The sequence below is a fragment of the Oncorhynchus keta genome, chromosome 3 (assembly GCF_023373465.1).
Source record: "Oncorhynchus keta strain PuntledgeMale-10-30-2019 chromosome 3, Oket_V2, whole genome shotgun sequence".
NCBI lineage: Eukaryota > Metazoa > Chordata > Actinopteri > Salmoniformes > Salmonidae > Oncorhynchus > Oncorhynchus keta.
The window spans coordinates 8876565-8890705 of NC_068423.1; positions in this window are offsets into that span (position 1 = coordinate 8876565).

A 14141-nucleotide genomic window follows, 5' to 3' on the forward strand; every position below is an offset into this window, starting at 1 on the left:
CACACACACACACACACACATTCAGTGCCTTCAGAAAGTATTCAGACCTCTTGACTTTTTCCACATGTTGTTGTGCTACAGCCTGAATTTTAAAATGATTACGTTGAGATTTGTTGTCACTGGCCTACACACAATAACCCATAATGTCAAAGTGGAATTACAGTTTTTTTTTTAATGTTTTTTTTTTTTTTACAAATTCATAACAAATGAAAAGCTGAAATGTCTTGAGTCAATAAGTATTCAACCCCTGTGTTATTGCAAGCCGAAATAAGTTCAGGAGTAAAAATGTGCGTAACAAGTGAAATAACAAGTTGTACGGAGTATTTGTGTGTGTGTGGTAATAGTGTTTAAAATGATTTTTGAATGACTACCTCATCGCTGCACCCCACACAATTATCTGGAAGGAGTGAATTTCAAACACAGATTCAACCACAAAGACCAGGGAGGTTTTCCAATGCCTCGGAAAGAAGGCCACCTATTAGTAGATGGGTAAAACATTTATTACACGTTGGATGGTGTATCAATAGACCCAGTCCCTCCAAAGATACAGGCCTCCTTTAACGCAGGGATTTCACCATGAAGCCAATGGTGACTTTAAAACAGTTACAGAGTTGAATGGCTGTGATGGAAGGAAACTGAGGATGGATCAACAACATTGTAGTTCATCCATAATGCTAACCTAATTGACAGAGTGAAAAGAAGGAAACCCGTACAGAATAAACTGCAAAAGAAATTGGCAAAGAAATGAACTTCATGTCCTGAATACAAAGCCTTATGTTTGGGGCAAATCCAACACAACATATCACCGAGTACCACTCTTCATATTTTCAAGCATAGTGGTGGTTGCATCATGCTATGGGTATGCTTGTCATCAGCAAGGTTTTTTTTTATGATAAAAAGAAACAGAATAGAGCTAAGGACAGGCAAATTCCTAGAATAAATCTTGGTTCAGTCTACTTTCCAACAGACACTGGGTGTCACCTTAGATATCTCTGTTTTCTTTATATTTTGGTTAGGTCATGGTGTGACGAGGGTGGTTAGTTTTTGTATTGTCTAGGGTTTTTTGTATGTCTAGGGGTTTGGTAGGTCTAGGTATATGTATGTCTATGGTGGCCTGAATTGTTTCCCAATCAGAGGCAGCTGTTTATCGTTGTCTCTGATTGGGGATCATATTTCGGTTGCCATTTTCCCTTTTGGGTTTGTGGGTTCTTGTTCTATGTGTAGTTGCCTGTCTGCACTATCCTATCCATATAGCTTCACGGTTTGTTTTATTATTTTGTTAGTTTGTTCAGTGTTCATTCGTTTAATAAAGAAGAATGTGCGCATACAACGCTGCACCTTGGTCTCCTCCTTTACAACAGACGTGACAGAAGAACGCACCATAAAAGGACCAAGCAGCGTGTTCAGGAGGAGCAGACATTATGGACTTGGGATGAGATTTTGGACGGAAAAGGATCCTGGACGAGGGAGGAAATATTGGCAGGAGAGGATCGCCGACCATGGAGGCAGGTGGAGATAGCACGGGAGGAACGGCGACGATATGAGGGGACACGTTTAGCAAGGAAGCCCGAGAGGCAGCCCCAATAATTTATTTGGGAGGGGGCACACGAGGAGATTGGCGGAGTCAGGTTGGAGACCTGAGCCAACTCCTCGTACTTATCGTGGGGAGCGTGTGACTGGTCAGGCACCGTGTTATGCAGAGATGCGCACGGTGTCTCCATTTCGCATTCATAGCACAGTGCGCTCTATTCCAGCTCCTCGCATTTGCCGGGCTAGAATGGGCATCCAGCCAGGACGCTTTGAGCCAGCAATATGTTCCAGATCTCCAGTGCGTCTCCAAGGCCCAGTGTATTCTGTGCCCCCCCCCACGCACTCGCCCTGAGGTGCATGTCCCCAGCCCGGTACCACCAGTGCCGGCATCACGCACCAGGCCTCCAGTGCGCCTTTGGGGGGGTACTGTCATGCTCTGACCTTAGATATCTCTGTTTTCTTTATATTTTGGTTAGGCCAGGGTGCGATGAGGGATGTTAGTTTTTGTATTGTCTTGGGTTTTATGTATGTCTAGGGGTTTGGTAGGTCTAGGTATATCTATGGTGGCCTGAAATGTTTCCCAATCAGAGGCAGCTGTTTATCTTTGTCTCTGATTGGGGATCATATTTAGGTTGCCATTTTCCCTTTTGTGTTTGTGGGTTTGTGGGTTCTTGTTCTATGTTTAGTTGCCTGTTTGCACGATACATATAGCTTCACGGTTCATTTTGTTAGTTTGTTCAGTGTTAATTTGTTTAATAAAGAAGAATGTATGTACAGTATACTACACTGCACCTTGGTCTCCTCCTTACAATGAATGTGACACTGGGAGACAAATTCACCTTTCAGATAGACAATAACCTAAAACACAAGGCCAAATATACACTGGAGTTGCTTACCAAGATGACATTGAATGAAAATCTATCGCAAGACTAGAAAATGTCTGTCTAGCAATGATCAACAACCAACTTGACAAAGTCAGGGGCTGAGCCCCACCTGTTTAGAACATTTTTGGGCATTCATACGTGTCACATACGGTGGGGCAAAAAAAGTATTTAGTCAGTCACCAATTGTGCAAGTTCTCCCACTTAAAAAGATGAGAGAGACCTGTAATTTTCATCATAGGTACACTTCAACTATGACAGACAAAATGAGAAAAAAAAGACAAGATCCCACAAACTCAGGAGGAAAACAAGCTGCCTAAGTATGATTCCCAATCAGAGACAACAATAGACAGCTGCCTTTGATTGGGAACCATACCCGCCCAACAAAGAAATAGAAAACTAGAATGCCCACCCAAATCACACCCTAACCAAATAGAGAAATAAACAGGCTCTCTAAGGTCAGGGCGTGACATCTACTCTCAACGTAGACTCTCAAAGGGCAGCCTCTCCCTAGGGAGGGTGACATGTTCGATGCCAACATAACGTAGAGACGAAATCGAGTGGTTTTCTTCCAAAAAGTGGGTCACAACTGGGTAAGTCAAGTTTTTGCACCTAATGGTGCTACGATACTCTGAGATACGTACATGTACTTTTTATTTGCGCTTTGTTTTACCCACCTAATTTTTACCACAAGGACAAGTTATAAGATAAATAACTGCCTTAGTGAAGCACGTGATAACACCTTTGATTGGGATCTGTTTCCCTGTTTGGGGGTGTTTGAAGGATCTACATTTATAAGTTTCATTGCATTGAGCACAGCCATTACACTTGTAGTTTCCATCCAATAGGGGCACAAATACACGTTGTGCAGGGATATCTTGGGGTGGTCAATCTGAGTTTACCAGTTGATCTCTGAGGTTTCTGCCCTGCGAGAATAACGACCAAGGGAAGGATCGAATCCACCTCACTCACACACACACACACACACACACACACACACACACACACACACACACACACACACACACACACACACACACACACACACACACACACACACACACACACACACACACACACACACACACACACAGTCTTGTATAACTAACCTTGTGGGGACACACAATTCAGTCCCATTCAAAATCCTAACCTTTACCCCAAAACCTAACCCTAAAATGAACCCTTGCTCCTAACCCTAAAACTGATTCTAAACCTGACATTAATTCTAACCTTAACTCTAAACCCCCTAGAAATAGCATTTGACCTTGTGGAGAATAAAAGAAATGTCCCCAGTTGATCAAATGTTTTTGTTTGCTATTCTTCTATTCCCCACAGGTATAGTTAAACATGACCCCTGCAAGCACACACGCACACACACATACAGTATATACTGTTGACACTGCAATACACTGACTGCGACATCTGAACTGCATTAAAGGGATGGTAAGATATATATATTTTACTGCAGCAATACTGTTTCTATCTCTGTTGAAATACGGTGCATTCGGAAAGTATTCAGACCCGTTAACTTTTTCCCCCCAAAATTACATCACAGCCTTATTCTAAAATTGATCCAATTGTTTTTTCCCCCTCATCAATCTACACACAATACCCCATAATGACAAAGCAAAAACAGGTTATTAGATTTTTTTAAATGTACCTATCACATTTACATAAGTATTCAGAACCTTTACTCAGTAGTTTGTTGAAGCACCTTTGGCAGCGATTTACAGCCTTGAGTCTTCTTGGGTATGACACTACAAGCTTGGCACACCTGTATTTGTGGATTTTCTCCCATTCTTCTCTGCAGATCCTCTCAAGCTCTGTCAGGTTGGATAAGGAGCATCGCTGCACAGCTATTTTCAGGTCTCTCCAGCGATGTTCCATCTGGTTCAATTCCGGGCTCTGGCTGGGCCACTCAAGGACATTAAAATATTTGTCCCAAAGCCACTCCTGCTTTTCTTGGCTGTGTGCTTGGGGTCGTTGTCCTGTTGAAAGGTGAACCTTCGCCCCAGTCTGAGGACCTGCGCTCCCCGAGGAAGGTTTTCGTCAAGGATCTAGCTGTACTTTGCTCCATTCATCTTTCCCTTGTCTCCCAGTCCCTGGCTCTGAAAAAACATCCCCACAGTATGATGCTGCCATCACCATGCTTTTCCGTAGGAATGATGCCAGGTTTCCTCCAGATGTGACGCTTGGCATTCAGGACAAAGATTTCAATCTTGGTTTCATCAGACCAGAGATCTTGGTTCTCATGGTCCATCTTGTTTCTCATGGTCTCTGAGTCCTTAGGTGCCTTTTGGCAAATTCCAAGCGGGCTGTCATGTGCCTTTTACTGAGGAGTGGCTTCCGTCTGGCTATACAATAAAGACCTGATTAGTGGAGTGTTGCAGAGATGGTTGTCTTTCTGGAAGGTTCTTCCATCTCCACAGAGGAAATTTGGAACTATGTCAGAGTGACCATCGGATTCTTGCCAGGTCTAGGAAGAGTCTTGGTGGATCCAAACTTCTTCCATTCAAGAAGAATGGAGGCCACTGTGTCCTTGGGGACCTTCAATGCAGCAGACATTGTTTAGTACCATTCCCCAGATCTGTGCCTCGACACAATCCTGTCTCGTAGCTCTATGAGCAATTTCTTTGACCTCATTGCTTGATATTTGCTCTGAAATGCACTGTCAACTGTGGGACATAATATAGACAGGTGTGTGCCTTTCTAAATGATGTCCAATCAATTGAATTTACAACAGGTGGACTCCAATCAAGTTGTTGAAGCATCTCAAGGATGACCAATGGAAACAGGATGCACCTGAGCTCAATGTCGAGTCTCATAGCAAAGGGTCTGAATACTTGTGTAAATAAGGTATTTCTGTTTTGTATTTGTAATACATTTGAAAAAAATTATAAAAACCTGTTTTTGCTTAGTCTTATGGGGCATGTGTGTAGATTGATGAGGGAAAAAAATAATTGTATTTATTTTTTAATAAAGCTGTAACCTAACAAAATCTGGAAAAATGGAAGGGGTCTGAATACTTTCCGAATGCACTGTTATTGCCACAATTTCACCATGGTTGTCATGGAAACCCAGCAGTTGATGCATTTTGACCGAATCTGTTCAGGGAGACTGAGACATTGAAAAAGCGGAGATGAGAGGTGGAGGGATACCCAAATCCATCAAACGAGTGAACGTTACTAAACAGTGCAGGGCATTTCAACACAATAAGGCTCCAATGGGAATGAACGGTTGGGAGAAAGAGCACAAGAGAAAGAGCGAAAGAGCGAAAGAGCGAGAGCAAAAAGGACGGAGAGGGAAAGAGCGAGCTATTTTAGGCTGCGGGTTGTCATGGAAACAGCAGCCTCGCTACTACAAATGGAGACAACTAGAACACATGGATCGACAAACAAATGGCGTGCGTACAAGAGCATGCAAATGACACGGCATGTGTGACTACTCTCCATCTTGGTCGGGTTAATCCTCATGAAAACACAGTCTCTTTCAGCCAGAGTGAATATGAATGGGGTGCTTTAGTGAGAGGGGACAAACGCTGGGAGTCAGGGGCTAAGTAATGTCCATTCAGTCAATAGTGAGCCAGCCACTCAGTCTGTCTTTTAATTAACCAGTCCCTTTGGCCGCTTCCTTCCCCCTCTTCTTCTCTCTTTCCCTCTCTATCTTTCTCCCTTTCTCTCTCCCTTTCTCCCTCCCTTTCTCTCTCCTTCCCTCTGAAGGACAGAGGTATTCCCACAGTTCTCTGGTTGCTATAGCAACACTGCGGCGAGAGGAGGAGAAGAAAAAAAAGAGAGGACACAGGCAGGAGGAGGAGGAGGAGAGAGGGAGGGGGAGGAGTAGGGGGGAGGGGTAGAGAGAAGCGGGGCCTAAGATGAGGGGATGTGTGAACAATGCTAATGCTAATGATAGCCGCACCCGAACCGGGGCGATGGCGACTCTCCGTTTGTAGAGCCGCCGAGAGCCCAGACTGTCACTGTCATTAACATAATTCTCGCCGGATATCTTATCTTGCTTCGAGTCGATATCTCTCTCTCACTCTCTACAGAACACAGTGGAGGCCTATAGCCATCTGCTCATTCATTTGACATTGAGCGGCTCGATTGTCATAATTGTGTTGAATTTATTTACCTCGTGAGTGTCGTTCAGAATGACAGGAAGTACAGTGATAAGATCCCACACATCATTACTTTACCCAGGGAGACTGAGAATGACAGGGGGATAAGGCAGTGTGTGGTTATTGCGTGAGGACTTAAACAATGCAAACCAAAGGGCCCATCTGACAAGGTGGATTTTTTAAAAACATGATAAATAAACGGATAAATATGGTATGAAGTTACATACGTACTGTTATACACATACTGATAATAACACCCTTCTGTGAATGTATACAACGTCGGCATGCTGTTGGTCCAGTTGACGACACCCGACGCATGCCTTCCCTCATCCTGGTGCTAACTGGGTAATATCGATGACACGCAATCTCTAATATGTACACGTACAGTGCATGTACATGTTGGTAGGCCATATGTAATATCAAAAATATTTGTCACGTCAACACATTAACACAACCGAAGACATACAGTATGTGCCACTGAAGGCCCTGAGGAATATAAAGGGGAAATAATCTGGGTGTCCGTGGTGCCAATGTACACTGAGAGTACAAGACACCTGCTCTTTCCATGACATAAACTGACCAGGTGAATCCAGGCGAAAGCTATCATCGCTTATTGATGTACTTTGTTCAATTCACTTCAATGAGTGTAGATGAAGTGGAGGAGACAGGTTAAAGGAATGATTGTTAAGCCTTGAGACGATTGAGACGTATTGTGTATGTGTGCCATTCAGAGGTTGAATGGGCAAGACAAAAGATTTAAGTGCCTTTGAACAGGGTATGGTAGTAGGTGCCAGGCGCACCGGTTTGAGTGTATCAAGAACTGCAAGGCTGCTAGTTTTTTTTGAATGCTCAACAGTTTCCCAAGTATATCAAGAATGGCCCAGCACCCAAAGGATATCCAGCCAACTTGACACAACTGTGGGAAGTCAACATGGGCCAGCATCCCTGTGGAACGCTTTTGACAACTTGAGTCCATGCCCAGACAAATTGAGACTGTTCTGAGGGCAATAAAGGGTGGAACTCAATATTAGGAAGGGGTTCCTAATGTTTTGTACACTCAGTGTACATCTGGTAGACACATACAGTACATGCACAAGTCCAGTAGATACATGAAGGCTATGTATCACTATGGCCATCAATGTGTGTCCCATGCATACCGCATAGGCCTACTAGGGGGACTGTTGTTGTTGGCGTCTCGTATGCCTTCTGCATGTCAACTGTCTCTCTGTCCTCTCTTGTCAATCAATAGCTCATCTCTTGACGTCAATACTGTTATACCCCATGGGACAGAAATGTATTTCCTTAGGACAAATGGAGTATGAGAGAGAGAGTGAGAGAGAGAGAGAGAGAGAGAGAGAGAGAGAGAGAGAGAGAGACATGGGACAGAAATGTATTTCCTTAGGACAAATGGAGTATGAGAGAGAGAGAGAGAGAGAGAGAGAGAGAGAGAGAGAGAGAGAGAGAGAGAGAGAGAGAGAGAGAGAGAAAGAGAGAGAGAGAGAGAGAGAGGTGGAGAGGTAGAGAAACTTGTTCTGCCTTCCTATCTCATCATGTTATAAATAATATATCCGACAGCAAGAATTGTTACGTCTTTCTTTGCTTTTCCTTTGATCTTTCTTTCTTTCTTAATTTGTTCTTCTTCAGTCCTTTGCTTCTTAAAACAATCTTCTCCTTCTTTGTGTTGTCAAAAATGACTTTTCAGAGAGAACGAGGACCTGCCCCTCAAAAATAAGAATACATATTGGAACAGTAATAAAAATGGAATCAATATATGAATCTAGACACAACAGAGAGGCAGCAGACACAGAAATGACCACTGCCCCATATTCCCAAGTGTTGAGTTCGCAGACACAGATTTGTCACTTCTACAGTGCCGAGATAGTTGTGAAACTGACAGTTACTTTTGCAAACGCATTCCAATGAAATATATATAGCTCACGTTACCAGGCTTGAAACTGAACACTCCACTCAATGAGTAGTGACATGTTCCAAACATGGACCTTTCACCCTCTTCTCATATTTTTCATTATTTCTCTCTTTACATTTCACAAGCCTTTATCATTTCCCCTTAATCCTCATCCACTTCCTTGCCGTCATCCTACGGTGTCCCTAAGAAGCAAAGTAGCTTCACCGTATCATCCGGCAACCAGAGGCCTACTGTAATGTACCATACGGAGTAGTGATGCATACTGTAGTCCATTCCAAAATGTATCCACACACGTCCACATAGCGCATCAACGTACCTCAGCAACATACATGACCTACTACTCCCACCCCGTTCATCTGCAAGACTGGGATATCGGAGACGATAGAGAAATAGCTAAAAAGCAAAGAATCCCTTTCTAACCTCAAACCTCTTTTTACAGTGGCTGGTGAGATATTTCTGGAAGTCCTGTGCTTGTTAGAGGTTCTGTATTGGTAACATCTATCACGGTTAGAATGCATTATGAATGAGATTCTAAGGCACCGATGCATTCTGAACGTGTGAGCTATTTCAGAGTGTGTTCACGATGCACCACAAGGAAAATATATTATTGGTAATTGACCCATTGCCGCATTGCCGGAAATGGAACACAAGGCAAAATCATCATCCCAAAAAATGACGATATTTTGCTGACATTTTCTGTTAAGGTAACATGTTTTCGCTGAGAGTAAAAGAACATTCTAAGTGGAGACTGGAGTCATAAGCATTTAAGTTTTTCGCAATGCTTGACTGGGATTGAAATAGGTGCCGGTACTCAGTTCCGGTGAGCTGCGGCCCAAGTCGAGCACTGTTTTTACAGCTTTAGAGTATCACTGTGATAGCCTTGTGTACGTCCTCAAAGATATGGACAAGCTGTTCAGGAAGCTTGCAAAGGAAATAAGATACACTTTTTCAATCATGTACGCATGGTATAAATACCGCATCTCCTCTTCAGTGTCAGTGTCATGGGAAAATGCACACAATTCCTCCCAGTAACAATACGGGCAAAGGTTTCCACTTGGAATCAAACACATGCATTTCTTAACAACAACCATGTCCATATTCTATTCCACAAAATGTGTTTCAGGTGGGCACATGAACCAATTGGATCATCATAAAAAAAAAGTTGGCACAGGCTCCAGATAAACTCTATCAACCTACTCCCCCATCTCCCACCCACTTCCACCTTTTCTGCATTAAACGATAGGGGAAAGAAATGATCCAAATGAAACCAATAGGTAAAAAAATGTGTTTTTTTTTCCAGAGTAGAATTACAAATATGCAGTTATTTCAGGTGACATAGCTTGCTGGGTTGAGCACTGTCTCCACCGGAATTGGCATCAAATGAGGTAATGAAACTGCCCTGGGGGAGGAGTGTGTTAGGAAAGTGGAAGTAGAGATATGGGTTAAGAGAATGACTAAAATAGAACGCGGATAGCATCTTCCATAGCTCTTTGAGCTGGTATACACACACTGTCCAGAATAATAATCGAGATGAAAAAAAATCACATTTTCCTGAAAAATATATTATTTACATCTGTACATTTCCACATACCATACATTGTGTCAGGCACTGAGACATTCGAGAGCATTCGGTTCTCATCTAATGGGGATCCGGAATAAAATGCATATACAAAATGATAGTATGCTGAAGTAGCAATTTGTCTCTATTTACATATAAAGATCACTAATCTCAAAAAAAATTGCATTTAGTACAATATATCCCTAATACACACACTAACTCCTATTCAGTTGAATGCATTCTGTTCCTTAGGCTTTCTCTCACATGTTGATGTAGCTGGGAAATGTTGCCGAGTCCCAGGCTTTGAGTGGCATTGAAAGGCAGAGCATATCCACTCAATTCCCTAACAGATCACATAATCCACAGCCAGTATCTAGCCATTGGTGCTACATCCACACTTGAATATAGCGACCCTAAACTGCTCTTGTATGCATGTACTGTAGGCATGCTCAGAAGTACGCTACCTCCCTACAGCAACAAAAAAAAAAATGTCCATGGTTCTAGAGCAAAGGCGCTACTGTCGCTGCCTACGCACTGTGACACCTCTGCTCCATAGCTCCATAGTGGAGTTCATGTAGTGTCAGTCTCCCGACCGACACTGTAGTATATGTGCAGTCTGTTTGTTGGCCAGGGGAGTGAAAAGGGAATCCCCTTGAGAATCACTGCTGGGAGGCTATTGAATTTGAAGGGAACGATAGCACGGAAAGAGAACAACAGGGCAAGAGAGCAGGCTCAGGGAGGCTCAGGGAGAGGATAGATATTTTGGGGGATACAGATAAAGGGGACATCGATGGGGAGGAAAGTCTCATCCATCAACAAAAACAATTTGTCCCCCTTTCATTTCAATTAGTCGGGTCACAATTAGAAGAGGCAAAAATGTAATGTAAAAAAGAAAAAAGGTTCCCCCAGTACAAATGGTTGTGCCTTGCTGTGAGCGATGAGAAGGGTATTTTCACAAGATCACCTTGCACTGCCACATATGTCCGCGTTAAGATCACACGCTCCTCTAATCACATTTGCATTCCCAGCATTACATCTTCCGTCTTTTAGTGTGGATGCGTGTTCAATTTGTTTCCCGCCGCAGCGTACGATGCATTCCGCTTCTCTCTTCCAGGCCTCTTAAGAATATTTACGATTGATGCGTTACCTAAATCTGCCGGTTCTGTCGACATAAAAGCCTACTTAAGGCGCGAGTGATAGATGTTATGTAGATGTTTTTTTTTCTTCTTTCGTTAACCCACATTTATTTCCTTTCAGCTCATTCTGTGTGTTTGGCAACACAGGTTACGATTTACCTACTCGAAATTTCACCTCAAGGTGTTTTGAGTGCAACTGCTTTCAAGCCTCATCACAGCTCGAGGTTATCTCCTTCAATGTATTAATAAACACCATCCTTACTGGCAGCTACAAATGTAACTCCGTTTTTCTGTTACAATTCACCAATTGCTAACAACCCATCTCTTTATTGTCCAATCAATGTCTGTACTGCAGTGTGATGCTTGTTCCAGCAGGAAGTTTTTTTAAACAGATGTACAGACAGTCTCCAGGGACCAATGGGGGGGTCTCCAGGGGCTGCAGGAGGACAACCACATATAAACATGCCCCAAAGAACATGCCCCAGAGAATTGAATAGTGTCCCATAAATGTACAGTAGTCTTCGTTAAACATGTCACATAAAATCAGACAAATGTTGCAAATTCGAAATGCAAAATGGATCATCAGTTTCGTATTTGTCAATCCACATTTCTTTATATTGGTTGTAAATCAATATGCCATAAACCGTATGAAACCGGGACAAATAAGTGGAACACACTATGATTCCAGTTCCCACGGTTATGGGAAGTTACGTTTACCTTTGTATGACGAACCAGATCTCGCTAACTGTTCTCAACCATTACTCTGTAACCAACTGGGTGCAAAACACAGACAGTTACTCTATCCTGACCAAGAAATAAAACATGCCCTGTGTTCTAACAGTGTGTCAAATCAAGAAGTTAATCTATCAGTGGTTCCCAAACCTTTTTTTTAGTCCCGTACCCCTTCAAACATTCAACCTCCGGCTGCGTACCCCCTCTAGCACCAGGGTCAACACACACTCAATTGTTTTTTTTTTTGCCATCATTGTAAGCCTGCCACACACACACACACACACTATACGATGCATTTATTAAACATAAGAATGAGTGTGAGTTTTTGTCACAACCTGGCTCATGGGAAGTGATAAAAGAGCTCTTATAGGACCAGGGCACAAATAATATAATAATAAAAATCAATCATTTTGCTCTTTATTTAGGCATCTTACAAATAACACCTTGTTTGTTCATCAAACATGGTGAATAACTCAACACAGGTTAATGAGACGGGTGTGTTAGAAAGGATGGACATAACTCTGCAATGTTGGGTTGTATTAGAGAGAGTCTCAGTCTTAAATCCTTTTCCACACACAGTCTGTGCCTGTATTTAGTTTTCATGCTAGTGAGGGCCGAGAATCCACTCTTACATAGGTACGTGGTTGCAAAGGGCATCAGTGTCTTAACAGCACGAGGCAAGAAACTCTGAGCGCAGCCCAATCCAAAAATCTGGCAGTGGCTTCTGATTAAATGACATTTTCACAGAACTGCTTGATGCAATTTAGATGAGGCTCTCTTGTTCAGATATCCGTAAGAGGACTGGAGGCAGGGCATGAAAGGGATAATGAATCCAGGTGTTTGTGTTGTCCGTTTCGGGAAAGTACCTGCGTAATTGCGCACCCAACTCACTCAGGTGCTTCGCTGTATCACATTTGACATTGTCCGTAAACTTGAGTTAATTTGCACACAAAAAAAATCATACAATGATGGAAAGACCTGTGTGTTGTCCTTGTTAATGCAGACAGAGAAGAGCTCCAACTTCTTAATCATAGCCTCAATTTTGTCCCGTACATTGAATATAGCTGCGGAGAGTCCCTGTAATCCTAGATTCAAATCATTCAGGTGAAAAACGTAACCCATATAGGCCAGTCATGTGAGAAACTCGTCATCATGCAAGAGGTCAGACAAGTGAAAATTATGGTCAGTAAAGAAAACTTTAAGCTCGTCTCTCAATTTAAAAAAACGTGTCAATACTTTGCCTCTTGATAACCAGCACTCTTCTGTATGTTGTAAAAGCGTTACATGGTCTCTACCCATATCATTGCATAATGCAGAAAATACATGAGAGTTCAGTGGTCTTGCTTTAACAAAGTTAACCATTTTCACTGAAGTGCCCAAAACATCTTTCAAGCTGTCAGGCATTCCCATGGCAGCAAGAGCCTCTCGGTAGATGCTGCAGTGTACCCAAGTGGCGTCGGGAGCAACTGCTTGCACGAGCGTTACCACTCCACTATGTCTCCCTGTCGTGGCTTTGCCCCATCAGTACAGATACCAAAACATCTTGACCACCAAAGTCCATTTGATGTCACAAAACTGTCCAGTACTTTATAAATATGCTCTCATGTTGTCCTGGTTTCCAGTGGTTTGCAGAAGAGGATATCTTCCTTAATTGACACTCCCATAAACGTAACAGACATATACCAGGACCTGTGCCAGGCCCGCCACGGCTGTTAACTCATTCAGCTGTAACGCATATAATTCACTGGCTTGTATGCGAAGCAGTAATTGTTTCAAAACATCTCCTGCCATGTCACAGATGCGTCGTGAAACAGTGTTGTTTGATGAAGGCATTGTCTGTATAGTTTTTTCAGGCCTTTTCCCCCAGCATTGTCCCAGCCATGTCCGCGGCAGCAGGATAAATTAAGTCCTCCACAATAGTATGGGGCTTGCCTGTCCTAGACACTCGGTGGCACACCATAACACTCCTGTGAATTATTTTTCAAATTGTCATGTTTTGTTTCTAAATGTCTGCACAAGGTTTCCGGCAAGAGAGTAACGGTTAATGTGATTGGATGTTCATTATTTGACTAGGCTACTTGTGTTTGACATTGTGTTGTTATTTCGCTGAACACGAGATGGTTTAATTTTATTTTTGCTAGTGAAACGAGGATACTCAGGCGAGAAACAAAACCTCACCCAAATGTTTTGCCCCGTTGGAAAATATAAATGTACTGTTTGAAAATGTGAAGAAATTATTATAATTTTTTTTTAAAAATGCGAA